Source organism: Nipponia nippon, unplaced genomic scaffold, assembly GCF_047370975.1.
Source record: "Nipponia nippon isolate SJK-2023a ecotype South Korea unplaced genomic scaffold, ASM4737097v1 scaffold_3, whole genome shotgun sequence".
Classification (NCBI taxonomy): Eukaryota; Metazoa; Chordata; class Aves; order Pelecaniformes; family Threskiornithidae; genus Nipponia; species Nipponia nippon.
This window is the reverse complement of record NW_028262347.1, coordinates 25,901,845-25,928,734: the sequence shown is the minus strand read 5'-3', so window position 1 is coordinate 25,928,734 and position 26,890 is coordinate 25,901,845. Positions and strand designations below refer to the sequence as shown.

The following is a 26,890-nucleotide window of genomic DNA, read 5'->3' as shown; positions in this document are numbered from 1 at the left end:
GAGGAAGATTTGCTGTTGCTCCTTCCAAAACTCGATTTGAAGCCATTTCAGTATTTCTGTATTGCATAAATGACTGTGAAAGTCCTAGGAAGTCTGCAGTTGCATGTACTTACGGTTTGAAGATAAGACTTAATTGAAGAATTTATTTTCATGCCCTCTTCGCTTTTTTTTATGTCTATGCAATTGCAAGGCTACATTCTGATAAAGTGCTATAAATGAACCTAATGAAAATATTCTGACCTGTCCTATGTTCCAACCTACATGCTTTAGTAAGATCAAAAAAAATCATAACATTTTTTAAAAGATACAAAAATGTGTCTGAAAGTCTATTGTTTTCTGTTCAAGGGTAGGAATATTTTGTAAAGAAACTAACTGCAGTCAAGAAGCTTGATTTTGTCGTTGTGTTTTCCGAGAGCAAAGTATGTGAAGCTGTCTTCTTTGCTTGACTAGTGCTGGTTGTGGGTTCGGCAATGACAGCCACCAAACTTGTTTCCCTAACTTATTCAATTTTTCATGAGGTGATTAAAATGTAAGAGATTCTTTGATATAAAGCAGTGTAGTCTTTGCCTGTAAACTTTCTACACTTCCTGAAATAACTTCCAGTTATTCATGTGTAGAAGAAAGAACATTTTAAGAAAATAAAAAGGCATTATAGAAAGACTCTGCTTTTAAGGATGTATGGATATTTTTAAGCTAGTGTAGTGCTGTCATGCAAATAATGTGTACCTGTTGAAGGCATCTTCAGAAATATTTTCTTTACTTTGATTAATTGTTTAATGAGTTCTCCCTAATAGATGTTTGAATAAGTGAAAAATACTCTTCAAGTTGCTTCCTGAAGGAACAAATATTATTGTAATGGTTTTATGTAACAGTAACAAAATAAAGTTACATCCAAGTAAAATGAGGGGAAAAATCTATCTCACTACTTGTCTGTAAGCTTTCCACTGAGGGATTAAATGTTAGTACCATGCCTATTGATGCAATACCAATATACTTCGGAAATTTTACAAACATTTGAGAAATATATAACTAGTTCTGGGAAATATAGCCATTTCAATTACAGGTTATACTTACTTCATTCCATGGACAGATTAATCTAACTGGGCTTTTACATGTGTTGGATATTTAAAAAAAATGGGATCCGAGGTTAAACTGACATGTGGAGATGCTGTATAATCAGGAAATTGCTGTCATTTATTATTTATGTATTGACGACATCTAAGTGCATTTGCCAGGGACTAGGGTTTCATTGCATAAGGTACCGTATGAGCGCAGAGCAGGAATATGACACTTGCCCTAAGGAATTTAGAAGTAAAATAAAATACAAAAAGAGAAGCTGATGGGACAGAGAAGATGGGAGGAGCTGCTGAGAAAAAAAGTCATATATTAGTCAGTATAAAAAGCAGTTGAGTTGGTGAAGCAGCAATCTGTCACATCTTCTCTAGCTATTCCTGCGAGTGAGAGTTTTCAAAGAGATATTGAACGGGTCTGTCTCAGTTCCTCGTCTGTAAGGTAGAGGTAGTAGTACTTTACTCAAAGGTGTTTTGTGTGAACAAGAGCACGTTTGCATTTCTAAAGCTCTTTCAAGAGAAAAAAGTTAAGCTCCAAGTCTTACGGTATAGGGCAGAGCCCCGCAGCGAGGAAGTTCGGCAGGTAGCCTTTGCAGTCTCTGTGGGACCTCAAGCGTGCGTGCGGGCAGGTCGGTTTGCACTCACCTGGGGCCCATGGTGCAGCCCCTTGCGTGGCACGGAAGCCCCAGGCAGCACTTCCAGGTGAGGAGAAGCATTCACGTATGAGAACTAATGTATTCTGGTCATTCAATAGTGAACTGAAAATCGTGAGACCTAGGAACTAAACCTGGCAGATAGTGTCAGCTGAAGCGTGTCTTTTACCTTCTTTGCCTCAGTTTGCTGTCTGCAAAGCTGAGACAATGTCGCCATACTTTCTGAAGTCAGTTCAGGAACAAAAGCACTGCGTAAATAGTAGAGAGTAGAGTATGTGAGGAGCCGAGATATTCTGCTTCTGATGACAAGATGGCCCTTTCAGCATGAGCACAGCCTTCCTGGTGGTGTATGGCTTCACTTAGGTGAGACTGCAGGTACATTTACACCTGACAACTTGGGTTAAAACAGCTGATCTGAACATTTATCCTCTGGTGGATCCTCCCTGATCATAATCCTAAATGGAAATTCTTACCCTGTGTGACCCGGTGGTACCAGAAACCATGGACTGCAACAAGGTCTGTTACCTCATGGTCCCAGCCTGAAAGTCAGCACGAAGAAATGTGGCAAAGTCGGACAGGCGTTCGCTGCATAAAACAAAGCTCTAACATCTCACAAAAGGAACAGTTATACTGAATGGGGATACCACTGATGTTATTTTATGTAATTGCTGTAATTTAATGTTCATATGCTGTGTATAGCTAGAAGTATGATAGGACAGTCATAACATCCTAGAAAGTTAGGTTTTCCTCATGTGTAGCAGTCAGTACAGTTTGGGTCCACATGTCATGTTTGATGATGATGATGATGGTGATAATAATATCCTGTGTCATTCTTCTTCATGTATCGTTCTTCATGCTATGAAGTGGGCATGTGAGCATGGGTATAGGGCTGGTGGCTGTCCGCAGCAGTTTTCCATTGCCATCTCAGTTCCATGAGGTCTTGCAACACACCTTGTCTAGGTGGTCCCTGGTGCCGAAGGAATCGGTACAGCTTCTCTCTCTTATGCCTTCCATGTGGCCAGGTAAAAAGGGACATCGGTCACCTTTCACACTTAAGTGTTTGCTGCCAGTTACCACACTGCGGTGTCCTGATACATTATTGTTGTCTCCAATTCCAACATCAGGGAAGTGATGCTCTGTATCCATGACTCATAATTCAGAAATAAACGTTGACTTTTAAGTTGCGATCATAAAGATGAATACTGACATGGACAAAATTGCACAGGCGAGCAGTGCAACCTATCTTTCTTTTTACTCTCTCCTTAAGAAAAAGCATATGTTAAAAATGAATTAAAGGACCATTCCAGATTTCTGTTGTCTTCCAGTAAATGATGACTTATTGGGGGAAAAAAAAGAAAAAAAAGCGGTGAGTCCTACTGACAAGAGGAAAAGTGTTAATGGTAGTTTCCAGAGTCCCCGTTACAGAGTTCATAGAAATCCTACAGGGAGATTAAAAGAAAGGAAGAGAGCAAATGCAGGAAAAGAAGAGCTAAAAAAGAAAGGGAAAGGCAGAAAGAGGAAGGAGGGAATGATGAAGGAAGGGAGGGAGGGAGGGAGGAAGGAGAAAGTTTACAAATGAGACACACTTGGCACTTGTGCAGCTTCTCTTTATCTCATGTTTTGTAAGTTTGGTGCTGCTGCAGTCTGCAACTGCTCACCATTTGTAACTACTAGAAAAGGAGACTGGGGAGGGGAGTTAAATGAATCCCGCTGTGACTTCTACAGATGTCGCATCACCAAACTCAGAGAGAAATGACATGAAGTGACTGAACCCCAAGCTTTCAATCTCAGTTGTTTTTAACGACTCGCTTCCATATAGTGCGGAAAATGAAGAGGGCAATCCTACCAATTTCTTCTTTTTTTAAAAAATGCAGCCAGGTGGGGTTTATTGCAGAACGGTTTATGAGATGTTCATTCATCACAACAGAGAAAAAAATTTTTCAGAGCAAGAGATGAGGAGTTTTTATATATTTGCTGTTAACAGGAATTGTTTATATAACTTTCTTGGCATCATCACCACAGCGATCACTAAAGATACATAGGTATGTAATACTTCTAGCAAATACATAATGAACAAATTATAGAAAGACACTTGTTGACACTTGCAAGGAGAAGTGATGCAATGAGAAGAGCCATGAGTTTGGGGAAGGAGGAGACACCACAGCCCTGCCCCGTTACCCTCTCTCCCACGGTGCCTCAGCCTCTCTCTGTGCGTGACCCACAACTCCTCGTCTCTGCTCCTGCTCGTAGGGGACCTCACGCTCTCCCCTTCCCCGCCTTCTCTTCCTCAGCCCCACATGTGGATGTGACCCAGATTTCCCTTCAGAAAATCCTGTTCTTCCAGAGGCAAGGAGAGTTCTTGTCTGACAGGGGAGGAGGGAGTCCTGCGAAGCAGATCCTGGGTGATTGTCACTCACTGCCTGTGGCAAGCATGCGTATCTGAGATTATCATTTAAATTCTGTTTATGCAACATGCAGTCCCAATGGAGCTAGAGTTCTGTGGATGTTCTGTCAATATTACAAATAAATCATAATAATGGTTGTTAATAAGTGAGTGCTGACAGTGATATTCAGGCCATAATGATCATTGTAACCTAAAAAACCCCAAGGAGCTTTATTGTTTTCAAAACAGAAATGTGTGTTCTTAGGCTGAAAGGCAATTTGGTTGGAATAGTACATTTCATTCATAATGAATGCATCCAGGCCTAACGCTGCTTCCTTGCACAACGTGCAAACCCAAGGTTTGACGGTAAAACTCGCTGCTCCTGAGCATGGCACACTGCTGCCTCTATGGACAGAATATAGTTGTGCATTACAGATCAAACGCAGACTTTGCTGGTTTTCACCAAAATGTATAGACCTCTGGTAATAACTGGTTTTGTGAGGGAACATCTGAAGAGGAGTTAAAAACTTGGACTTGTAAGGACCGTGGCTGGGAAGAGTTTTAGCATGCAAGGGGGAACAGACAGGCTGGCATGGCATGTAAGTTCTGTAAGTTTAAGTTCTTTTTTCAGGGAGACAATATTTGGAAATAAGCTTCAGCTAAAATTCGCAATTATTTTAATTGGAGAAAACAACTCTCAATTCTTTTTGATGCAATATCTGTAATGAGTTCTATTTTAAGAATCCACCCAAGGCTCTAGTCATGAAGAAACATGTGCTTGACTGGGTTGCATTCACTCTAGAAAATAAAATTGATGTTCTGCTTTCGGCTCTAAAGGGAAGATCTTCATTCTCTTTCCTTCAAGCCAGAATTCCATGATGGCTGTGATTAACATCCCAGTTTTATGGGGGAAAAATCAAAAGAGAAAAAATCTGTCATCTCCTATGGAAAAAAATTTAAAAATTTAAAAAATCTAACATGATATTGGCAGGAAAAAAGGCATACTAGTGCAAATACTGATCAAAAGAAATTCTTCTACTCAGTTCTAAACTGTGTCCATAAAATTTTTGATGTACATCTATTAGGGATTACGGTTTTCTGACATATATTATACAGCAAATAAATTTGTAAGAGTAAGGTAATATTAGGGTAAGAACTAGTATCCAAGAGCTACTCTTGGATTTAGGTGACACAGATGCTCAGAAGGAAATTGGAAAAAGTTAACTGCTAATGCAAATGACCATATAGCAAACTCAGTTTGAAGAAGAGTATTGGTTCCAAGTATACATGAGCATCTGCTTTCTTTAATGTAAGAAAGTATCCAAAACATGGCCAAAAATGTAGAATATTCAGTGCTTGAATGAGAACCACCTATTATTCAGCATATACCTCCCAAGGCGTGTAGCCTCCCAAGCACTACAAAGATGAAACTAAAAATGATGATACCAATAAAACCAACAGAACCTTTTTTCCTACAGTTACGTTCTTCCACCTCCTTTCCTTCCAGTGCTAATAAGGAGTTCATAAGAGACCAAATACATTTTAGTGAATGAATAAAACTTAATCCTACCATAAATAAACTAGTATACTGCCAATATAAGAGCAGTGAGCCCATTTATTTCGCAATAAGCCAGGCATTGCTGGATAAATTAAAATGCAACCTTTCATCACTGCTTGATTTAGCAATTAGTTGACATCAAACTAGCAAACATGCACCGGACAGAGAACACAGAATGTGATTTCTCCATATTAATACTCTAATCTCTCTTTCATTGCATACCTTCATAGTACGCAGAATTAATACTGATAGAATTTCCATTATTTACTCAAAAAAACCCGAGTCATGTTAAAGCCTTAGTTTGTGCTTACCTGGCACTCGGCATAGATAAGATCTTCCTTCACCCTTAATCTAATTATGACAAAATTAATAATGACAAGCCTTGAGAAGTGCGTGATAATTAATAGAGAAGTGGTTTAGATATGAAGGAGTTTGCTTTGCTGATGATGATAGGGCTCAGCCTCTGTATCAGCAGTATAAGGGGAGTACGCTGAGAAAAGACAACCATAAAGATAAAGGTAAATTATGAAATCCAAATGAGACCCTGGGGACTAGGAAGATAATGATGGGTGAATCAAATCTGAGATGTGGGCTGAGGCACAAACGTATAGGTGAAAAGGGAAGCTTCAATTTGATACAAGAAAAAGGGAATGTTCAGGCCATGATCTGTGTGTTATATGCAGCCTCAGAGAACAATTCATCCATCATTCAGCCTATTGCTGGCAGCTTGCTTTCCCTGGGGAGTTAATTTGATGGCAGCAGCCTGCCCTTAGCTGTCATTTTTGCCGGGGCTGAGAAGCTTACTCCTATCGCACTGAGCTTATTGCGCTCGCCTGACACCATGCATGCACACAAATAGGTTTCTGCCTGCTCTGGGGTAGAGAGAGCCACTAAGAGCAGACCAGAGCAATTAATTGGCCATTAAAAAACTCTTGGTCTGCTCCCAGGATGACTCTAGGAAAAAGGATCTGACTGCTTTGACGACTGCAGCCATCTTTCTGCCATGGCCTGTATTGATTCTTCAGTGACACATGAGCCTGCCCTGGCAGCAGATGAAGTTATGGGCCCTGCCCACTGGGTTGGCCTTTGCATGGTAAGGTGTACGAAAACAGATTAAGTAGAGCAATTAAAACATTAGAAATCTGGAAAGAAGTGCATATGGAATGATGGCTGGCAGAAACATTAAATGGACAACTTAAAGTTAGCAAAAACTAGATAAAAACTTTCAAGCTGTAAAATAAAGCAAAAGGAGAAGGAAAAATTAGAAATGAAAGGTAGGAGAGAAGGAAGAAAGGAAACTAGAAGACAGGAGAGTGAAGGTTTGGGTCCTATTCTGGATTAACAAAGAACTTCTTCCAGATTTTTTTTTCTTTCTTCCAAAAGCTCTGTTTTCGTTTGGACTTTACGCTCCACATGCACTCTATAGATTTCATTCCCTTTCTTCTGGAAAGAGATGAAACATTTATGTCCTGTTTTGGAAAGGTGTGATGACTTCATTTGGATCTTCAGCCCCGGAGTAAGTTTTACCAGTGAAGAAATAGAAATGGCCAGATACACACTCTCTGGTCCTCTGCATATTGACCTCAAAAGCTAATGGTTTCAGGTATTTCTGAAAAGCCATGGTCCCCTGAAAACTTCATATTGCTACACTTTCCTAATGAAAGCCAAGATAACATTTCTGTGAAACTTGGAATTTACAGTAGGCTCGACCTTTATTAGTTTTTTCTTTCTACCCTCAACTGTAAGATGCCTAGGAGATTCATGCTGCCATGGGTCCTTTATTGTGCCTCAGAGTACAAGAGAGGGGAGAGTTAATGCTGATCCATATATTCTAACCATTGAAGGACCAAATATCTTTCCCCTTTGGGATGAAGATTAGAACTTTTCTTTTCTAATGTAGACTTTGATATGGTTATCTATTTCTTGTTGAATTCAATTACCTGTAATACATGCCTCATGAGAACTTTCAAAAAGCACCGTTCGCACAGATCATAGCCAGCACACCAACAAGAGGTGTGCCTTACTCCTTCGCCAAAGAGAGCACTTACTTCCTGCTTACTTCCCTGTGTCATTCTCTTAGAGTGACAAAAAAATGTTTTGATTTCTCATTTTCTTCTCTTATTCTGCTTTGGTGTACTTGTGCAGAAACCCATGGTTTGGAAAGAGGCAGTATTCTCCATCATAAATTATATATAACTTCAAATAATCAACACTTGTAGCTTGGAAAATTTGCATTTCTGGCAAATGAAATGGTATATAATTTATATATTGCTTTTGCACAGCAAAGCTATTTCCTTTTTTTGGAGAGACTTATTTTGATGGAAGTCCCTTGAAGCTGATGGTAAAACTGAAGTAACAAGTGATATGGAGTACCAGACAATATTGCGTGAAGTATTGAATGCTGAATTGCAGAAAGCTATGTGGATATAAGAAATATATTTGTTGTTAGTGGTAGGTATTTATGGACTGAAGAAAGATTTTTCCAGTTTCTTCTCCCATCATCGATTCTGTGCATGCCCTTGGACAAAGATCACTTAGAAACTCAAGATCTGTGTCTTTTTCAGATGAGTGTTAGGATGCTTGATTTCTTCCCAGAGTCATTTTAAGAGCAGAATTTAAGGTACAGCCTCAAGATTAGCTTTGAAGTCCCAGACAGAGGTCGGTACGTATATGCGTGCATGATTATTGATGTCAGCTTAAGGATTTTTACGTACTAGAATTCTCTCACACACAGAATAAAAGGTTGAATAATTTACTCAGAATAACCAATGCCTCTTACTAAATTCTCTATTTTCTTTTACTAAGAAATGTATTTTATTGTTTGGAAATAATTGTTAAACCCTGTATTGGGATGAGCAGATGATTTCAAGCATAAGGGGTACTTTGCTTTAAAGGAGAACAGGGTAAGGGAAAAGTTTCTTGCAGTTCATTTGTGGAAATTGTGTTCCAAGCTATTTGAATTGAGGGCATTGTAGATAACCTTATGAGTTTTTTGTACTCTCAGATCACACCTGAGCTTAATGGTCTCAGCAAAATCAGTGGCAAAACTTCCTGTTCCTTTAACTGAGCTACAGTTTCTTGCGGAGAGGCTTGGGTGCGTAAAGGAGACAAGAAGGAGCTTTGTAATTACAATTGTTACATGGTAGTCTGACTTCAAAATAATTCACAGCTTGTCAGAGAAACTAGCAATTAACTCTGAACTCTGTAAAATTTCCATCCTTAAATATAAAAGAGAAATCTGTTCAATTTGTAATTATCTTTATGGGCTGTAAAATAGGCTCCAGATAAAGAAAAAAATAGAATTCCTTTCATTAAAAAACATGAGTTTTGTTAGATGGAAAGGGCTTTACTGTGAAAATGTTGGTCAACTTAAAACCTCAATGTAATTCAGTTAGAAAAAAAACAAATATATATTTCATTATTGGCAATTCCTTCAGCATGTACACAGCAGAGTCACGGGAAGGGTGCAAAAGCTGCCGAGAAAGGTTTGGAAGCCAGCAGAGGGAGGGTTTTGTTAGAGGGAAGACACGACGTTGGTTAGCCCTAAATGAGCTGAGAGGGGTGGAAGACTAAAGATTAGATGGCAATAAGCTCAGAAATGGAAGCTGAAGCATTTTGGACAGGCCGTGCATCCCTCAGTGCCGTTGGAGTAGGAGACTGTTCGAGTAGGACGCTGACCTTTCTTCATCCTGTGACGTGCCATTCACTAAAAGCTTAGCCTAACAGGACTGATCCAGATTCCTCAGAAAGGTCTCATTCTTTCCTCAAGAGGCATTTCCTGACAGCAGGTGTATTGCTGCTTTTCAGGGAAACATTTTAAAAAGAATTCATTTACTTGCAGAATATCTGGTAGGAGCATTTGAATTTGGAAGACTGGAATCTCGCAGGCTCTTTTTTAAAATTAATTCCTAATAATGATATATAAACATAGTTGCAAAAAATCCAGTATCTGGGCGACGCTGTCCTGGCCTCTGCTCAGTCAAAGTCCTTGAATGCAAAGTTACAGTGGTGTCTTATGGACCAAAACTGATTTCAGTGAATTTTTTTTTTAAAAATTTATAAGAATGGGTCTCAGGGGTGTAGAAGTACCCTCCTTATGTTTGCAAGGGTCTGGTTATGGCAAAAATGCCTGTCATTTTTAAAAAGGTCAGCAAAGCCAAACTGCATTGAGGACACCTTATTGGTCAAGTGAAGATATTATATCTTCGTTTTATGTGTGACAGATGCACTGCTGTGACTTGCAGAGTAATTTTTTTGACATAAAAGAGCTCAGTATTAAGGCATAGCAGAGTAACATTTTTATTGTACATGGGATATTTCCAAGCTGTTTTGATTTTGCAGCAAATTAGCCTAAGGTAGTTAGATAGTGATTATTTATTTTAAAAGACCATTTTAAACAGTTACCTAAAATATTTTTTTCCTCACTGTGTAACTAATTTGCAGGTTTTTAATGTAAACTGTGTTTTAGGAGACAAACATATGTGTTGTTTGAAAGTTTCATCACAATATTCATGCCAGTGAAAGCTTGGCTGCCTGTTTTCTCTGCAGACTTATGTAAATTTCTAGGGACCTTGTGTGAATGGATGGAGTCTGAATTTGTGTCCATGGTAATCTGTTCAATGTGTAGAGGAAGTTACAATGGCATTAACCCATGAAAAGGATCAGTTGTTTTCATGGAAAGCAGTCAAGACATGCTTTGAATTCAGATAGTCAACTTAATCAGAGCTGGACATCATTTTTTAAGGGTTTCTCTTTGAAAGAGCTTAATGCTGGTCACCTGCTACAGTCAAAATACATCATTTATCTGTAAAGGGGCATAAAAATTTAACAGTTAGCTGAAGAATTGATACATCCCTGAAATAAAGGAAAAAAAAATCCTGCAGTTATTTACAGCCTCTACTTGGGCAACTAGAAGCATGAAAATGCCGTAGTTGTCCTGGCTCATTACCTGCCTTCTGCCACTGGGAGCTGAGTGAATTCATGCAGTGCTTCTTTAGGACTGGAAATTGAGCAGCACCAGTCCTCACTGCCTTCCTGGGTGCGGTGGGAGTCCTGCCTGAGCAGGGGTGGCCAACACCCCTGAGAGGCAAGGCACAGGGGGGCTTGAGCAAACGTGGTGATTCCGTGTCTGACATCAACCTTCATAGGACATAACAAGAATTCAGGCCTAGTCCCCCACCTCATCTTGCTTTTCCTCAAACATAAGTGGTTCTGCTGATACATCTGCCCTGGTAAGAAGAAGGTGATTGAGACTATATACCCCTTTACCTTTACCAGAAGAAATTGTATGTAGCAGCCTCATTTGGGTTTTTCTCCTGCATTTAAATTAAATTACAGTACAAGGAAGAGTAGCATTAGGCAACCTGTGTTTATTTGGCTATTCAGCAGAGATTTAATTTGCAAGATTAAATAATACCTGTCTCAGCTTCATCTGTTTCAGCTAGTGAAAGTAAAAGATCCTTCTGCTCCATATCTTAATTAATTTGCTACAGGATATTTCCACAGTTTAATGGTAGACTTGTATTAGGGATGGCTTGCCTTTGATGATGATGAGGATGACAAAGTTAAAAATAATAAATACAATTAATGTAAGAAAATAAAAAGTTCAGTGTCTGTAATTCATGTAAGTTTTTTACAGTACTTGTCTAGTGCTACTTGAACATTTTATACCAATGTTAGCTAAATGAATTTGCTCTGTTGCTGCGTGAAGCTGCATTTAGAGAGCATTGTAAGTACATTTCCTGGACTTCCTTGGAAATGGCATTACCCAACAGCTTTCCAATGGGAAGAGGCAGGTCTTTCAAGGCAGAGCTCTGAATTAATGCAGCAAGAACAGCTGGTACTTGCCCCTAATCCAATTTAAGAGCTGTAAGTTCCCGGAATTATTTTCATAAGAGCTACTGTGGAGCTCAGTTCACAGTTCACCAGTGGAGGTGTTTGGACATTAAAACTATAATGGGAAACACGGTAACTGCTTAAGGCATAAGGGAAAAGACCATTGATGGATGATCACGGTGTAAGGAACAACATCATCTCATCAAGACAGAGGAAGAACAGTTAGGTAAGTACTGTAATGGCTGGCATTTTTACTGGATATTTAAATTGTCTTTCTCCACGGGAGCAGACAATAGCAGCAAGGATTTTCTTACAAGTTGCAACAAAAAGCAAGAGAACAGACAGAATTCTACTGTTTAGGAATATCTCTTGCCTTTACAGGAGGCATATGGGTCAATGGCCAGATCAGGCTATTCTTCTGCTTCTCCAGGTCAAACACAATTAGATAAAGCAGAATGTCTAGAAACTGTCCAGAGGAAAAAGCAATATTAATAATAGCAGTAGTCACCTAAATAAGCCTTTGCAGAGGAATTGGGTTTTGAGGATGAACTGTACAGGAAGGAATCACAGAATTGTGCCATTTGAGAATACCATTGCCCAGAAATTTACAGAAGGTGTATTCTGTAGTGTTGGTTACACCAAAATCTGCTCTCTCCTATTCTCTTATAAGGAGAGTGAAAGCCAGTACTGTCAAAAAACAGCATTTGCTCTTTGAACATGGTGGATAGAGCAATGTAAGACTCACATCATCCCCAGTTCTGTAAGGAAGCTGCAACTGATGGATCTGAGATTTTTCCATTTATTAGTTATATCAGTTTGCAGTCATATTTTGCTGTCCCTGACGGAATTTCAGACTGTTAAGGGAGACAATGCTAAAAGCATCTAGGGACACGTTCCCTTGAATCCAAGTGAGGGAAGTCAGTCATATCACTTGCTGCAGCCAACTTCTTGAAGTTAACTTTGTTGCTTACCTGGATGCAAGTACACTGTCTGTTGCACAACGATAAGTGATGTTTATTGTAAGTTTTAATAGTAGTTGCATTTCGTCTAGGACAAGTACTACTGCTGTTTCAAATGCTGTGGATCATTCATATGTAATATGCAAATAGCAGGAAAAGCCATGTTGGGTCATACCTGAATTCAGTATTGCCTGGCAGAGGCCAGTGCAGCTGCTTCAGGAGAACAGGCGTGAAATCCCACAGTAGGTAGAACTGAGATACTTTCTCAGTCTTTTCTCACACATCTCATCTATGCCAGGTGCCTTTCTAAACGTATTGTGATAACTTCAAATATTCTTGATATCTTTATAGCTATTTTGATCCTCATTTAGCTGTTAGTCTCAGCGGTTTCCTGCAGTGTTAATTGCCTAAATGTGAAAAAAAAGTGTATCCTTTCACTGGTTTTCTTACTTTCAGCCTTCTCATTAATGCCCCCGGGTGTTCTTGTTCTTCTAGAGAGAGGGAGAACAAAAGTTCCCAGTCTTCATCTCAGCAACATTCATTATTCTTTATATTTGTTTTCTTCCCAAAATAAGCAGTCTTAACCTTTTCCATCTCCCTTTGTTTGGAACTTTTCCATGGCCACTTTCATCAGTGTTCCCTCTCACCCACGTTATTGTGCTTAATTGTTTTTGAGAAGGCAAGCCCAGCACAGAATGCATTTTTGCAGATGAAGCCACACTGATGATTGTGTGAAGAGGCAATCTTACTTCACCATTTCTGACATACTTCCAAATTTCTGCTCGGACTCCAGCTCTACAGTGAATGAATAACTTGATTTAGCTGTCCAGGGATGCCCTGGTCTCTTCTTTCAGCTCATACAATTAATTGAAAACCCAACAAAGTAGAAGTAGTTTAGTTTTTCTCAATAGCTTTTTTCAGTTATTTTTGCTACTATATCTATCGAAGCTCCATATCATTTGGTGGTGTTACATATTTACCTTGCTTGTTGTAGCTCTCTCAACTTCCTTGAAACTATAGTCCTACCCAAGCTAAATAACTGGAACATCAGTGCATTGCAACATTTTGGCATAACCTCTTGAATCTTTTAATTTAACCAATTGTTTCCATTTCTGGAAAATCAGTGGACATTTTGAAGACTTGTAAAAAGTGGCATTGCTATCAAAACTGGAAATACTTTTATTTTGAGGATCTTTGAAAAAAACTTGAGCATTTTATTTGCTAGAGGTTGGTGTCCGTGTACTAATTTGGCACCCCTGCTGTCCCTTGAATGTCAATTCAAATTATATTGCAGTCATCGCTCTTTAGTGGCTCATCTGCTGTCGCTGTGTGACCTGTCTGCTGTCCATATTATATTTCTCAAGAAAGAGCTCTGCTGGTTTGTGTTCAAGAGCTACTCTTCAGATTTGCACCTGCATTGTTTCTCTAAGCTTTGTCCTGTTGGGCCATTTGGCCATTTTACATGTGGTAATTGAAATCTTGCTGGTTTGTTACATTGTGCTGATTGTTTCATTCCGCTACCCCTTAGGAATTCGATTTGCTTTTCTTTGATAAACTCTGTGGTATAGCCATATTAATATATATGTATTATTAGGGCTCAGAGTTTGTTTTGATATAGAGTTAGCTGTACGTTCCTCTCCTCTCAGCAGTTTTATTTTCCCCAAGATGTTCTCCAGGGCCTAGAAGTTTAAACCCTCCTTGCTCACTCACGGAAGTGAGTTTTAGCACCGTGTTCATTTTGTCTGTTTGGGCCTGCACACTTAATTGGAAGCATTTATAAGAAAACGGGCAGTGAGAGAACTTCGTCTCAGTCTATATGTAAACTTCCAGGCCATCCCCTATTCATAGCTCTGCATTGCTCGGCATCATGTGTAAGGCAGGCTTCCGCCCTAGCACAATGGCAGAAGTGTCTAAATGGCTCTAGTACAAAGCGTCCTAATTACTTGCCCAAAGAATATTCACAGAAGACACTCTGAATCCAGCCTATTGAAGTTTTTCCCCATACCATAAAATCTTTATATAAATATTCATAAGGGGGGGGGATGACACAGGCAGACACGCTTCACAGCCTGCTAATTAATGCCTTTACCCAGGGTTTTTAGTGCTCTACACCTAGACCAAGGGCAGGTGTCTGTTTATCTGCTTTGAGGATCTTCAAGAGCCAACAATGGGAGTTAAGTGTTAAAATCCCTTTCCAGAACTAATTCTTTATCAGTTAAGAGCCCAAACTCCTTAGTTCTGTTGGGAGTTGAGATCCAAACCAGCAAAGCACTTATGCAGGTGAATTCCCAATGTGGGAATGACTTGGTCGGTCCTGCTGTAAATTCACAAATCACTTTAGGTGCATTGAAACCTACTTAGAAGATTTAAGCGTGCTCAAACTATTAACTCACTCTACATTTTTAGATAATGTTTTCCCCTGATTCTGGTTGCATTAATTGACAGAGCAATTCATTACTTTATTAATTGGCAATAAAAATCATTTAATCTTGGTAGATGAGTCATTGCAATTAACTGAAAACAAATTTAATAGTTAGGTACGTTGTATTTAATTTCTTCACGTTATAGTCTTTAGTTTATAGTAAAAATTTGCCTATGCATCATAATGACATTCTCAGGCTTCCTGATTTTTTTTTTCAAAGATTTAATTTCTTACTGCTAGAAAGTCACAGTCAATTTGCAGTTGGTTATTGAGCGTTGACAGCTGACTGCCACAATATATGAACTTTCAGTTGTATTGAACTAATCTGAACCTAGGAGGACTGCTGCAATGAGATTCTCAGTTCAAACCGTGTTAGACACTCAGTGTAGGATTACAAGTAACAAGAGGTCAGAACCTCCATTTTGTGGTTCAGTGCACAAATTAAGGCTTTTCATGGAGTGCCACCACCACCTGAGACCTGGAAAAAGGCTTTTTACTGCCTTAGTGAAAGGTTGGATTATATGGGGAAATGATTATTGCAGTAAGGTGAAATTCCATGTTTACAATGATTGATTAAACCATGTATCTATCATCTTATGGGGCTATTATTTCCACATTTGGGTCAAACCTTGTTCAACTAGGTTTATGTCTGCTGACAGAATTCAACAGGGATTAGAGCAGAAAGAATATGAACTAACAAAACAGTGTTGTGGGGTTGGGGTGGGGTGTTTGTTTGTTTTTTTTTAAATGACAAACTTGTATTCTGTCTGCTATTACATAAAACGTGCATAAATTAGACATTAGGAGGATGGGGAGAGGGGGATGTATGCCTGTAAGGTAGTGTTGTGTTCTGTCTGCATTCACATGGGCCTTATATAGCTTCCCAGGCAGATTTACCTCCCCTCTCCAGGATGAAGACCATATTGATTAAATACAAATGAGCAAGATACATGACTATATAGATCATTCAAAATATCTGGCACCCTTCTGAGTCCCTACTCCCAAATATTATTAGTATCTGAATTCCAAAATCATCTGTGAATTTCCAGTTTTGTGGGTGATGTGGGACAGGACTAGGATGGGACTCCTGTTTCCCTCATGGTACTCTCTTGGACATACATAAAACATGAGACAGAATTTGACCTCAAAACTATATCAAATGGTAGATGCAATATAGATAACAAGGTACTGAAGAGAATAAAAAATGAAGTCAAGAAAGAAAATGTGAAGAAAAAAAAAAAAGATTTTAAAATGCCATGACCTTATTTTATTTGGTGTCCTTTTTTTTTTTTTTTTAAAATCTGACAGGGGAAAAAAAACAGGTGTTAATATTGCTGTAGTTAACCACAATAAACAATCGCTTCCAGGAGCAATCAATACATGCTTTTGTTTTCAGCAGTCTGTGAAAATAAAAATATTGTTCTGCAGAATAATATACCACATTTCTTTATGTTTGGTGAAGCGGAGGACCAGGTACTGACCATTTGCTTTTCAAAGCAAGAGTAAAACATGCTGGCTAGCAAAAGCCTAGTGTGAGCACTAAGTGCCTGAAAATACACCTGTGCCGTGGTGCTCTACTTATATAGCACAGGAGCTGACAAAGCATGGAGGGAAGTCCAGACCATCCACTTCCCTGTGGAGTTACTATTCTTCCATAAATCCTCTAAACCCCAGGACTAAGTCTGGATTCCTTAAGGAACTTAAAGCTGTCCCCTTTTTTTGGGCCTCTTTTATTTTTATATGACATCTTTTCCCAAAGAAATCATAGGAAAAAAAAAACATGTCGTTTGATCTGTTCATACTGACTTATAAATTTTTGAAATCAACTTCAGAATTGCTGGAGCAAAATGATGAGTTATCCCACCAAAAGCAGAGGCCTCATTAATTAAACTTGGGGCTGTGTGTCCTTGGTAGCTGTAAGGTGTGGATGAAGGTTTTGGGAACGCCAGCCCCATCCAACAGCACCAGACCCCCAGCAAACAGCCAGCCCCTTCCCACTGCCACTACCTCTGAGCAAAGCTCAAAGATCTGGGAGAAAACCCTGCTGAGTGCACTAGAATTTTTTTTCTGTATCTAAACGACATGTACCTCTTTTTCCAATCATTTTTCCAATCATTCCAACCAGTTTTTAGGTTGTGCCATAAAATTTAAATTCCAAATATGTTGGGTTAAAATCTCTGTTAGTATTAGACTGTACTTAGAGTCAACAGTTATGGTTTGGCCTATTCAACAGTGAGTTTTTCAAAGGCTTTTGTAATTTTAAAAAACGGAGTCAGACTGAAAAGTGAAACTTATGTATAAGACAGACACCCAAGTCCAAAGTTGCCCAGGTCCTGAAAACACTGAAAAACAGTTGCCTGACTTCACAGATACCCCAGTTCTTAACCTGAAAGCCTCCCAAATGCTTAAAATTCTGCTTTAGAGTTTGCCGATAATTTCTCAGTCTGGATAGTGTGGAGCAGCTTGGAGCCTATTTCATATCTGAAATACGTTTCTTATTTAAAGAATTAGTCATCTCTCAGGCACCCTTTCAAAGTCAAACCTTGTTGGAACATGTTAAAACACACAGTTGTAGCATTAAGCTCCACGTAAGGTATTAGTGACACTAATTCTCCATTTCACTACATCCTGCTGGCTTGGAAACTCCATGGACATCAGGAGACAGGTTCCCTTCCTTCCTTTGCCTGGGGAGATGTGAATCTATGTGGCAATTGCTCCTGAAGAGCACCCAAAGGGCAGGTACAAGCTATCTGCAGGAACAGGAGGGTCCCCTGAGCTTCTGGTGAAGGTGTGGTGGGTTGACCCTGGCTGGATGCCAGGTGCCCACTAAGCCACTCTGTCACTCCCCTCCTCAGCTGGACAGGGAGAGAAAACATAGTGAAAGCCTTGTGGGTCAAGATAAAGGCAGGGAGATCACTCAGCAATTACCGTCATGGGCAAAACAGACTCGACTTGGGGAAAAGTAATTTTATTACCAAGCAAATCAGAGTAAGGTAATGAGAAAATAAAAAGTAAATCTTAAAACACCTTCCCCCCATACCCTTTCCTTCTTCCCAGGCTCAACTTTACTCCTGAATTCTTTACCTCCTTCCCCGCAGTGGTGCAGGCGGACGGGGAATGGAGGTTGCAATCAGTTCATCACACATTGTCTCTGCTCCTCACACTCTTGCCCTGCTCCAGCGTGGGGTCCCTCCCACGGGAGACAGTCCTCCATGAACTTCTCCAACATGGGTCCTTCCCACAGGCTACAGTCCTTCATGAACTGCTCCAGCGTGGGTCCCTTCCACGGGGTGCAGTCCTTCAGGAACAGACTGCTCCAGCCTGGGTCCTCTGTGGGGTCACAAGTCCTGCCAGCAAACCTGCTCCAGTGTGGGCTCCTTTTTCCACGGGTCCACAGGTCCTGCCAGGAGCCTGCTCCAGCGTGGGCCTCCCACGGGGTCGCAGCCTCCTTCAGGCATCCACCTGCTCTGGAGTGGGGTCCTCCATGGGCTGCAGAGGGACAGCCTACTTCACCATGGTCTTCACCATGGGCTGCAGGGGAATCTCTGCTCCAGCACCTGGAGCACCTCCTCCCACTCCTTCTTCACTGACCTGGGTGTCTGCAGAGTTGTTCCTCTCACTTATTCTCACTCCTCTCACTGCTGCTGCGCAGCAGCAGTTTTTCCCCCTTCTTAAATATGTTATCTCAGAGGCGCTACCACCATCGCTGATGGGCTCGGCCTTGGACAGCGGTGGGTCCATCTTGGAGCCAGCCGGCATTGGCTCTGTCGGACGTAGGGGAAGCTTCCAGCAGCTTCTCACAGAAGCCACCCCTGCAGCCTCCCTGCTACCAAAACCTTGCCACACAAACGCAATACAAAAGGGAACCTGAGTGGAGTGGACACATAAAACTCTAGTCCCGCCGTCAGAGAAGCTGTGGGAAGGAGGGGGCATAGATTTTGGTTCCTCACCTCAGTGTATTTTGAAATACAGTATCATAAATTAATTTCAAAGTAATTGCAATTATTCTGTTGACTTTATCTGTGATCTCTGTTATGCCACTAGATTAATAATTCTGCCATATTCTAGTAAAAAGAACATTATTTAAAAAAAAAAAACAACCAACCTGTACATGAGGTGTCTTTGTTTTGCCTTTGTGGTTTTCACGTTTTTCTCTGTTGTCTCTAGCAATCATGAGACACTTCCTTTTTCAAATGATCTGTTTAGGTAATCGGTTACAACAAGGAAATGCCTAAAGGAAAAAAGTAAACATGAGATTTATAACATGATGCAATCATAAGAAATTGCAATATATATGTGTATATATTTATATACCCCTTTTTGATAAATTCTTGTAGATATGCATACATCCATACATACCTATGCAGACATGTATAATTATAATGATTTGTCAAAAAATGTCAGTTTCTACATTTGTTTACAAGATTTTTATTGTACTGTTTGCATTATATTCATATATTTTTTGTCAAATTGAGGCATGTATTTTTTTAGATGTGCAGTTGATACCGAGTGTCCGTGATGAGCTTTGAAATTTTTCAGTCTTGACGTTGTGAGTGTAGGTCTTCCTCAAGGGAGTAGAATGGTTTTGGTATGTGGCATAATCCCTAGATTTATATGAATACTTACACAAAAATCATCCAGGGCAACCTCTCTTTTCCCCTTTGTTACTGAAAAAAAAAATTCACCAAGATGTTTCAAGTAAATACCTCCCTGAAGCAAAAGAAGATATTGCTGTCTAAAGAGCCACCTTTCAGGAAGCTTACTGGAATATGACTGGAGGGATAATGGTTGAGTGGAATTTGCAATTCCAGCATCAAATAAATGAGAAAAGAAAATACTTAATAATTAAAGACTTCCTCCTTTAGAGAATATATTTCTCTCAATCTCCCCCCTACCAGCATGTTCATAGGATTCAGTCTAAGGCTGTTCATTAGAGTCCACAAGATGACTTTTCCTTTTGAAATAGTTTGCAAAAGAGAAAGTTTCTAACAGCTTAACTTCACAACCCCTACTATGCTAAAAAAGCATTTATTTCAATAAATGTGCCTTTGAGATGACTTGCATAAGGTCTGTTCTCAAGAGTTTTAGATAGCTATTACCAAAGCTGTAGAGCTTGACTGATCTGTAGATGTTAATATTAACAGCTGGAGAGGCACTGAGGAAACATAGTAAAGATTTTTAAAAAAGTTTCCAAGAGCCAGTTGAATGTGAACTTTGAGATTTTGGGTATAGGACTTAAATTTGGTTTATTTTTCATTGCCATTCTGAAACATCTGCTGCAATGTTTCTTGTTTGTTGGAACGGGGATTACAAATGGTTTTACACTTAGGTGATAAATATAAGAGGTAAAGCACATATTCTTAATTCATAATTATATTTATTACAGTTCTTGACACACAGTTTTGTTAGAAATCAAAATCACAGAAGTTTGTCTGTGGAATACCCAGAACATTGAAGAGGATCATGCAAATAAAATTCAGTTGACATAACTATGTTTAAACGAAGTCTGGTTCTGTTCAATTGTATCTCTTTCCTACTTCGCTAGTAGTGCTAACAGAGAAGTAAATTCATTTTGAAGCCAAATGCCTGTAGTTCCATTGACTTGATTGAATTTTTGTTTGTTCATGTCCAGTCTGGATTTACTTTTTATTTATGTGATTCTGTTAATTTACATGTGTTGCATTAAAAGACTATCTGGGTATGGGGAAAGCAATCTGGGTAGCAGCAGAGTTATATAAAAGTGTGTCCTAGGAAACATTGCTTGATAACTGCTTTTTTGAATAGCGGTTCCGATTTCTATCGTAATCCCCAGTTTCCCTCATTTCATGGGACAATAGCGTAACATCTCCAGGGAGATTACAGCCCTCTTAAGTCCCTTCTGGTTTTGGCTTTGGACACGTAAAATCCATTTAACATCTTCAGCAGCAAGCCAGTCATCCAGCTTTCCTGGGTTACCCAGTTTTGCAGTTTCTTAAATTACTGATTTAGCCTAAAAGCTTCACAGGCACTTCATTTCACTCATCTGTGCATGTTCAGAAATATCCATTCTGGAAAGATAAGCGCCACTCTCCCACCTAAAACATGCATTGTCCGCTTCGTTTCAGTGAGCAGACGCTTGAATGCTACATCAGTTAGCAGAGAAGCCTTAAAACTTACTGTATAGCCAATGCTTCAACTAACTGTTAATGGCTGTGTAGGAAGCTGAAGTCTATCAGACCGATTTGCTCCATCTTCAGATGATACCTAGCTGCACAAGATCGCAAATGGAAGGAGTCTTCTAACATTTCCTACTATTTTGCCTGTAGTCAGAGTGAAGGTGGAAGCAGGTAACTTGAGCAGGTTGGATCACACGCTGTAGTATCCTGCGATCATTCCCACTTTTCACTGGCTGCTTAGAAATTTCAGAGGCTCTGTAAGCCCCAGCCATGTAAAGTTCCAATGGGGTAGTACATAAAATGGTCAAACTCGAGTCCTTGTTGCTTTTGCACATACAAATGCACTGGAAAATTGTGATTAAGTGTGATTTATAAACCTTAGCTGATACCATACAGATTATCCTTTTAATTCGTGGCACTGTTCACTGTAAAGTTGTGACAGTTTAAGTAAGCAGAGTGCCTGTTAATATTCTGGAGCTTAATGCTAACTGCTTTTAAATGAAACCAATCAGTCTTTTTCTTCTTTTTTTTTGTTTTTTTAGATTTAAACACAATTTTGTGTTAGTAAATACACACAACAATTGTCAAATTGTAAGAGGAGTTTTGTTTTGGCTTTATATTTAGTGCAGGGAAATTCACACTTTTTCAGTCTGTATTGGAATGAGCAGCCTACACTCCAGCATAATGAAGGGAACTGACTGTCTTTATAGATACCCGAACATGTACCGATGCCTAAAATAAGCCTACACAGAAGGAACTGTGAGTAAAAAAAAAAAAAAAAATTAAAAAAAAAATTTAAAAAAATTCTCTGAGGCTGTGAGAATTCTCAGACCCATCTTGACAAAAGATTTAGACACTTCGACTTTCAGGGAGAAAGAATATATGAAATTGTAGAGGTGGGCTATTGAAGCATTTTAGTGGTTTTAAGGATTTTACAGATGCCATTACAAAATTAAATAAATCCGTAAGAGAGAGACCTTACTCAGGCAAATGTAGATCATTTTCTCAAAGGCATTTATAGATAGCTCCTCTCAGTTAGAACGTCAAGACTGTTAGCAGATTGTGCTCTGAATCTTTTCATTTCCTCCATCAGTATAAATCAAGAATTATTTCAGTTGAGGCAATGAAGCTACACCTTCATAAGATGGATGAAAGGTATTAGAAGTGGGTCCTGTGACCTTCCTGTCAATGGAAGGAGCTAAAATAAGGAAATGGCAATTGTTGAAGAACCGCTCTATTTATCATCAGAGGTGATTTTGCACAGTTTTAGCTGTGTTGAAGGTTCTGTGTTTACTGTTGGAAGTAGAACCTACATAATTGAAGTCTTTCTGATCTATTTAATTGTATTCTTTTTAAATGTGGAAAGCATTGAGCATCTGTTTTGCTAATTACATGTAGCTGCTTTTTTTTTTAAAATTTATTATTATGCCAGTTTTGCAGTTTGTCTTCCTCTCTTTGACTTCTTTGCAGTAACTTTGTCTGGTGTCCCACTTCTTAGCCACTAGCCACGTGCAGTTTTTCTTTCAGCTACCCTGTTTAAACGTGAGCATGAAGTTCAGCAAGGGCAAGTGCAAGGTCCTGCATATGGGTCGCGACAATCCCAAGCACAAATACAGGCTGGGCAGAAAATGGATTGAGAGCAGCCCTGAGGAGAACTTGGGGGTGTTTGTTGATGAGAAGCTCAACATGAGCCAGCAATGTGCGCTTGCAGCCCAGAAAGCCAACCGTATTCTGGGCTGAATCAGAAGAAGCATGGCCAGCAGGTTGAGGGAGGTGATTCTCCGCCTCTACTCCACTCTTGTGAATACTCCCACCTGGAGTCCTGTGTCCAGCTCTGGGGCCCCCAGCATGAGAAGGACATGGACCTGTTGGAGCCAGTCCAGAGGAGGGCCACAAAGATGATCAGAGTGCTGGAGCACCTCTCCTATGAAGACAGGCTGAGAGAGCTGGGGTTGTTCAGCCTGGAGAAAAGAAGGCTCGGGGAGACCTTATAGCAGCCTTCCAGTACCTGAACAGGGCCTACAAGGAAGCTGGAGAGGGACTTTTTACAAGGGCATGTAGTGATAGGACAAGGGGTGATGGCTTTAAATGGAAAAAGGGTAGATTTAGATTAGATATAGGGAATAAATTCTTCACTGTGAGGGTGGTGAGGCAGTGGAACAGGTTGCCCAGAGAAGTTGTGGATGCTCCCTGCCTGGAAGTGTTCAAGGCCAGGTTGGATGGGGCTTTGAGCAACGTGGTCTAGTGGAAGGTGTCCCTGCCCGTGGTAGGGGGGTTGGAACTAGATGAACTTTAAGGTCCTTTCCAACCCAAACCATTCTATGATTCTATGATTCTATGATTATTCTTATCATACCATTTCAGTTTGTTCCACAAGCCCTAATTCTTCTCCAGTGAAGAGATTTGTGTTGCAATCTAAAAATACGACTTTCAAAATGTTTTACAGTGTATAAAAGTGCTGATGAAGAGTAGAGATTGTAGATCAAGTAGGGCATAAAGACTGAGCTACCTCGCCCTGTTTGAATGAGCATCATCCAAGACATTCACATTTAGGCACAAATTGGTACATCTCGGTAGCCTTCAGTGGAGTTGGGTCAGTTTGTGTGGTGGAAAATCTGAACCTGGGTAAATAGTCCTTAGTCCTTCTAAACAGTTTGTTGAGTGTCTTGGCAAGTACAACATGTATATGAATAAAAATTTTAAAATGGCTTTGCTAGTTCAAGCCACTTGTCTGTAACCTGTCTCCAACAATAACCAGTAGCAAATGCCTAGGCAAGCGCATTAAAATCAAGCAAATATGCAATGAGAATTTCCCAGTATAATCCTCCCAATTTCATCAGTGGACTTAGTGAGCCAAAAGTTAATTTCTCCTTCACAGATTTTTTGAATCTTTTCCAAACCTGTGTAAGCTTCTGGTATTCACAGCTTCCAGTTTCTCCAGTGTCAGTAATACAAGCGTACATAGCAGAGATCTCAGGAGACACAGTTTGTTTAAAATGAGAACGTTTGTATATCTCGAAGATAAAATCATCACATATTTTCAGTGATTGCTCACATCCTTGCTGTCATCCCAAGGGTTCCTGTGGTCTTCCTTGGCCTAAGAACCACAGGTCGAGTCCTGCCCACATAAATTGAAATTCGCATCAGTTTTAATACTAACACAGCCTTTATCTCCATGACTGTAATACATTGCCATTATCCACTTATACTAGAAGAATGCTTATGACTTTAAAGTCTATTCTCTTTGCTCCCAAATTAGATTTTGGGACAGGAGGAAAACATCGAGTGAGACATAACTTCCCAGGACCAAACCACTGGCAATCTGAATGCGTACTTAAGAGTGCCAACCCCTACTGTACACACAGATGACATCAGTGCCCCGTTTGTAGAAATTCTCACAAATGGAGACGACCTAAATGTGCCCCAATTCCCATAAATAAGTCATTCTGATGTCAGAATCTTGTAAATTCTGGCTCCGCTGCAGGTGCAGCTCACAAGTTCAGGCTGAGTGGAGGTAAAACCATAAGGAGGTTGTCCGTTTGTCCTCTTGAGTCTAGCAGCTGATATCTCTTGAGATCGCTGTGGCAGAAAGGACAGGCACACATGGCTGGTAAAATTACAGCAGCCTGGTATAAATTACAGTGCCAGATTACGCCTGAGCTTGTATGCTGTGTAGCAAAGCAGTATGTTGAGTGTAGCATCCCCAAACATACCTTGTGTCTCGGGCACTGTCCTCAGAATGCCCTTTTTACTGAGGCTTAGGAGAGGGGTCTCTGGTGGATACTTGGGGCTTGTTGCCTCAGCATCTCTCAGAGGATTTTTCACAACAGAATTCAGAGGTTTAAGGTCCCATTTCCACTTCTCTGACTCATTATCCTGGCAGAGAGTGCCAAATCAAGAGGACCTCCCTCAGAGACATTTCTTTCTGTTAATCTTTAAAGCTATTCTTTTTTTTACCTTTACATATGAATAAATACACATTGAAGATCTGAATGTTTCATTCACAGCGGTAAATCAAAAGCAACTCAACCAAGGCCAGTAAGTGCAGAAAGAATATCAGACTCATGTCAGGGGGAAGAGAACCTAGTTATTTATACTTTTTAAACAGCAAAAAATACCTACAAGATCTTATTACTCCCAGCTTGAACCAGAAACTGGTCTTCTCTGCTCACTGTGACTGAACATGAGACAAGGTCAGCCACAAATCGGTCAGTGCCGCTACCCCTCATGAGCAGAGGGGAGAGCATTTGCCACCATTATTCCTGACTTCATGGGCCTTAGGCACTGGGGTGAGCACTATTTGGACAGAATATAAAAAGAAACAAGTCTCACAGCCTCAGACAGAAAACTTTGGCTTTGAAGGATGGTAGAAAAAGGGAACAAAAAGCATCTAATGATATCTTGGATGTCTCCTTGACAGGCATAGAAAGACAACCATAAAACTGTTTAAAACATGATCCCGCAACTGAGCTGCCTTGCTCTATGAATAAATCAACAATCTATGGAAACAAGTTCAACAGCTTCCTGGAAGCAGAACAGAACATTAGGGATATTTGGCTTCATAAAGCAGCACCTCAACCAGTAAAACTCAAACTATTTTGGGCACTGGCTGAAGATGTCAGTCAGTGTCACAAGAGTCATACTGACTGTCAAAGCCGATCAAGCTCAAGTATCGGTATCATAGATTTACAGATAAAACTACAAATTTGACATCAGTTTTGCCTTCTCTTGTGTGAAGATGTTCTCATTATTACTATATCCATTTAAATTAAATGTAAGGAATTTAAATACACTATTTAAACAGAAGTACCTGCTGTCATATACCATGAGTGAAAGGGATGCCAATTTGTTAACTCAAAATAAAATAAAATAAAATAAAATAAAATAAAATAAAATAAAATAAAATAAAATAAAATACTTTCCTTCCAGCTAGTCTCTACACTGTTAGCTGGTCAACACTGACTGTTTACACAGCAACGCTTTGTAGGATGCATGCTTGTGTTTTGCCAGGGCAGTTTACACAAGTAGCTCAGGGAAGAATTGCTGCCTTCACTTGTGCTCATAACACACACAGCTTTTCTCTGACACCCGTGCTAGCTACGATTCCTCAATCGCTTCCTTCCCCAGAGGAAATTTGCTTTCCTTCCCCAATTTTGCCACATATTTGTAGTGGAAAGAGGCGAGACCAAACCCACTGACAGTCCCTGCAGATGTGAGAAGGCGCATGGCTGTGAGTGTGCTGTGAAGGGGCTGCGGGAGCACAATAGGTGAATAGCAGAGGAAAGAAGGTGTATGAACTCCTAACGCCTCCTGGCATTTATAAAGACTTTCCGTAAGATTTACGGGGTCTATAAGTGTGTAATGCACCAAAAAAGTGAACCTTGCCCCTTTTTTTCTTGTTCATTGAAGCTATCACTCCTTGTCCATCAGACCTCCATGTGGAATTTAAAAAGTGGTGGGACGCTCTCACGCCCAAACCCTGCTTAGTTAGCATATGAATGCTCAACTAACTGTTTGAGGGAACAGTTAGGAGGACAATGGATAAAGAAGGAAACTGGAGACAGCAACTAACACCTGTGAATCAGAACTTAAACAGCTTTCTTTTACATAATTAATTAAAGAAGCAGGCACAATGCACATTGACTCGAAAATGTGGTCCAAAGACAATGATGGTGCATGTAAATCCCTTTTCAGTGCCATTACTTACATGTAAGGTTTGATCTTTTTGTAAAAATCTTAATCACAAGTGAATGTTACGAAGTGTTGCAAGGGTTTTTTTTTGGCGGGGGAGAGAGAAAGGGAAAAGAAAAACATTTAAGAGCAAAGAAAGAAAAAAGGAACATAAAAAACTGGGT

The 26,890-nt window shown here is 39.9% G+C and overlaps 1 protein-coding gene across 7 annotated transcripts in view; it reads left to right on the top strand.

Moving 5' to 3' along the window:
* The window catches only part of PTPRZ1 (protein tyrosine phosphatase receptor type Z1), a 145,556-nt gene that overhangs the window by 13,151 nt on the left and 105,515 nt on the right, over positions 1-26,890 (top strand). The window lies entirely within an intron of this gene.